The following is a 4,953-nucleotide window of genomic DNA, read 5'->3' on the forward strand; positions in this document are numbered from 1 at the left end:
CATCTGTTCATTGCCCCCCCTACTTTTTTTCCTAGAGTATTTTCAAGACACCATATCATTTAAGTTCTTGCTATTGTCACAAACTTGGTCCATAATTACATCATAGTTAAATACTAACCAACCATTCTTACTCATCTTGTAATTGAGCAAACTGTGGCCCATGCCCATAGCACCTTAATGCATAACCCAACATTTAGTGTTGGAAGAAACAGGTTTTTATTTACAGGATTCCAACCTTGGTGGGGGGCTGGGACCGCTTCTGCTCAGAGCCCTTTTCTCCCAAGAGACCCAGCAATTCCCTTTCTCCCCACCTAGCTACCAGCAAAAACCATGCCCAGAAGTTCCCCACATCTTTATCCATTCCAAAGCCAACTGTAAAAACAGTTCTCCATCTCTTATGTAAAGTACACTTGTGGGTTTCAAAATAACTATCCTCTCACAGCAGCTCTACCCTTCAGGATCTGGGTTGCACTGTTCTCAGCCCCCATGTACTGGTTCAAGGAAACATTTGCCATGTTATACTGGATCATGGTGGAGTCCAGGGAGACACACTTCCCAAGAGAGTGGTTTCTCTATACATCCTCTAGAGAAGCTAAAGTCAGCATTCCTCTGTCACAGTTCAGCATTCCAGGCATCTCCCACTAATATGTGCTTAGTTCAACAGGTTCTCACAATTCCCAGCTCCATCTGCTTTGCCAAGTATCCTTCAGGCAGGTTTCCCACACAGTCTCTTCTTTCCTACTCTAGCTTCTTTCTCACCACAGACCGGCATGGCTGCTCCCTACACTACAGCCTGCATAACTGCATCTCCTCATGGCTACTTCCCTTTCAAACCATATGGCTACATATTTCTCTTTCCCATGGTAGACCAGCTCCCCTTGTCTTTCAGACTGTCCTTAATTTAAATGCCTACCCAGAACTACCTATGTGACCTCACATCCAGCCCCTTCTACAATGGGGACCTTTGTCAGTTGCCCTGAATCTTTACTTTCATTCTGCTGCCATCTTTAGTCAGGGTAAGAGTACCCACTGACATGAAGCCCCCACCTCCCTGCCTCTCACGTAGGCATGGTGTAAGTTCCTTGACTATGTCAGGAGTTGCTATACATTCTAAAAGCCACATACTCCTTTTGCCATGGATAGTAGCACAGCTATTATCTTGTCTTTTGTTATGCAAAGTATCTTAAATTCTGTATCATTCCCTTCCCTCAAACCCCAGCCCTGGGCTGTGGGGACTTTTGGGACCCCTCACTCTGCACCCCATTACAATCTTATGCTAGCAATGTCTTTACACCTAATTACCCTGCATTTTTTTTGTGTGTCAGCCTGATTAATTAATTTGAGATTAGGTCTCCATTCTCAAACTGGTTCTCTTTAGCAAAAAGTTTACTAAAAAATAGATTTACTCTCTTAGAATTTTAAAAATATTTTAAAATATGTAAAAACATAAAAATAATACCAGAGTTATTAAATAATTATTTTTGGCAAATCATGACAAGTAAATAAATGTTTATTTGGGGTTACCTAAGCACTTGCAAAACCTATTGAGCACTCTAAGTTGAGGGGGGAGGGAGGAATGGGGGGAAAAGTACAGGGAAAAAGAAACATAATTGGTAGGCATTAAATAGATGGGAAGTCAAAAATGGTATAGGAAACAGAGAAGTCAAAGAACTTATATGTGCAACTCATGGACATGACCTAAGGGGAGAGTGCTGGAGGGTTGAGGGGTACAGGGTGGAGTGGGGATAAAGGGGAAAATGGGGAAAACTGTAATATCATAATAAATAAAATATACTTAAAAAAGAAAATAATTTTCTATTTTGCAAAAAGTGGTGAGGCGAATTCCTTCCTTTTACCTTTATGAAAATGAACTCATCAGGGAACTGAATGGTATATGGAATTTTGGCCTTAAATGTAATATGGAAGAATTCTACCAACCATAAATAGTTAGAAGCAATATCCAGAAAAAAAATGTACACCATCCTTAGTAGAGCATAATTAGAATGATGTTAAAGTGGAATGAAGTTAGCCATCCTATAACTCTTATACTGTATAAGCTGCCACTGTGCTTAATCAGAAAAAAAGAAGGGGGAGGGGGTAAAGTGTACATTTTGCAAAATGCTTGGATATTCTTTAATAAATAAAGTTAATGCTGTCATTAGTGGCAGCTCTAAGCAAAACTCTTACCTTTTTTTCCTATGGATAAGCACTCTTTGGGGAGATGAATATTGCTACAGTCATATTGTGCTTTCAGTTAATGAGATGTGGGTTCTATTTGTTAGAGTTTTATGGTAATGAACCTTATAATTTACTGACAAACTGGCTTGCTTTCAAAACATTCTCTTATTGCACTGACTTTTTTTTTTCATCAGAAACATTGATGTGCTAATTTGTGTGTTTCTGGCAGCAGATGTGCACCTTCACTGAAAGGCTGCCAGAATGAGGGGAAAGGACAGGAGAGAAAAATAAGAGAAAAGGTTTCAGAATTTTCAATTGGTAATAAAATCCATACACAAATGAAACATTGCTGTTTACATGAAATATCCATGAGCTCAGTAAGTGTGTTATCTGAAATATCAAATATTTATCACTAAACTTTGGTTGAGTTACAGATATCTTAAGTGCCAAATCCCTTTATCCAAAGTGAAAACTGAATGGCAGGATTTGTCATTTAAAATTCAATAGCTGTAACTAGATGTCATTAAGTTAAAACTAGATGAAAAACACTTTCCTTCCCTAAAAGGGCGGAAGATATTATCTTTCTAAGTAATGTGCATTACAGTTATTAACAGTGATTTTTCAGTACAGACCTTCTAGATTCTGTTTGTTTCTCCAGCTCTGAAATTGCATGACTAATAAGGATAAAAACTTTGTTCTCAAATTCCAACCCCATTGTAGTTACTTACTGCCAGCTAAGTGTGGTGTGTAACAGAAATCATGCCATCTTTAGTAGGAAATTGAAATATTCTAATCATAGGTATATCATCACTAATAAAGGACATATAACCATAATGAATTTTTCAAACACCCTCATTAAACAGAAAACAAAGCACAAATCTTTTTGTAACACTTGTATTGAGAAAAAATGAAGGGACAGTAAACTGTTTGTGGTGCCTTCCATCTTAGTGGGAGTTAGGAAACAGGGAGGAAACTGAACTTGAAAACAGAGATTCATTCACTGGCGGCTAAAAACTCCATGTTGAGAGGTAGTTGTACATAATCCCAGTCAGTGGAAACATAGCTCTCAGAAGGTGCACCATAGTGAAAGGGACCAAAACCCTAAGGCCTTTTGGCATATTGATTTTAATCTGGTTATTAAAAATCAAAAGACTCAGAAAGAGCCTTTGACCATCCCTACTTTCTTGCCTAAGAGATTCAGATGGAAAGGCTTAGTCCATTAAGGAAATTTCAGGAGTTAACCTTAACCTAATTTAAATTAAATGTGGTAGTTAGGAAGGCACCAAGGGAGTATTAATTAGATTACTCCTTGTGTCTCATGCATTCTGGGTTGTCTAGCCAAAATTTGCCTGCCAACTTACAAGGGTTGCTCTTTTTCAACTACCTGTAAATTGTCTACTTCCTTTGAAATCCTATCACTGATCTACTCTACCTTTCTATTTTGTCCAAAATAATGATGTATATGCCCAATTTTACCTCTTTGGAACTTTTATGCTTATGTTAATTCCCTTTGGGTATGTATTAAAATTTGATTTTCTGTCCTGGCTGGTGCAGCTCAGTGGATTGAGTGCCAGCCTGTGAACCAAAGGGTTACTGGTTCAATTCTCAGTCAGTGCACATGCCTGGGATGCAGGCCAGGTCCCTAAGTAGGGGATGTGTAAGAGGCAACCACACATTGGCATTTGTCTCCCTCTCTTTCTCCATCCCTTCCCCTCTCTCTGAAAGTAAATAAAATATTTTTTTATTTTTTCATTTTATTCTGTCTTTGATAATTTTTAAAAGATTTTAGTTATTTATTTTTAGAGAATGGAGAAGGGAGGGAGAAGGAGAGAGAGAAACATTGATGTGTGAGAGATACACTGACTGCTTGATTCTCACATGCCCCACACTGGGGACCTAACCCATAGCCCAGGCATGTGCTGTGACTTGGAATCAAACCTGCAACCTTTCAGTTAGTGCTCAATTCACTGAGCCACATTATCCAGGGCTGTCTTTGTTAATTTGATTCTTAGCTCAGCTAGAATACCTTAGAATGAGTGAGGAAAGGGGCTTTTTTTTTTTTGCCTTCATAGTAATCGCTTAAGGAAATTAAACACAAGTGTCTCAGAAGAAAGACTCTATTCTACTTTTATGTTAAGATGCTTCTGGGTACATATGCAACCAAATAAATACTAAACTCTTATTTTCAGTGAATTATTGGATATTTCAAATCCACAGAAAAGAGTGACTAAAAAGTTTCACAACATTTGTAAGAAGTATAGTCCTTGCCTTCAAAGACCTTACAATCTACCTGAGAGATACCATAATTGTATAAGTGCACGTAAGTGTAGCAATAAATGGCAAAAATTTGAACAAAGAATTGTTTAAATCAGAATATAATTTTGGCAAGGTAGTGTTATAGAAGGGACCTGTGGTGGGGGGTCTCTCTGTACTAGGTTCTCCTTGCCTGTTGCCCTTAGGAATTATGGCTCTCAATGCTAGAGTTTGGTAAAAAAGAAAGGAACTATTTATTCAAAAGTTATACAGGTTTGAGATAATGACAGGATATCTCCATTAAAAAGCCCAAAGTCCCTTAAAACATGCGCAAAAACACACATTCCTTCCTTCCCCCTTTTCCCATGGTAGGCCAGTCTCAGAACATGCCAATCAGAAGTACTGTTCTCCAGAAGAAAAAGAAGTCCGCAGTTCACTTCTCCTGGTTCTTCTCAGTCATCAATGCTCGGCTGGAGACTGTGGAAAACCTGCCCAGCTGAGGTCTCCCACAGTCCCCAGCAC

The sequence above is a fragment of the Phyllostomus hastatus genome, unplaced genomic scaffold (genome assembly GCF_019186645.2).
Source record: "Phyllostomus hastatus isolate PE091 unplaced genomic scaffold, TTU_PhHast_1.1 phas_contig_90, whole genome shotgun sequence".
NCBI classification, from domain to species: Eukaryota; Metazoa; Chordata; class Mammalia; order Chiroptera; family Phyllostomidae; genus Phyllostomus; species Phyllostomus hastatus.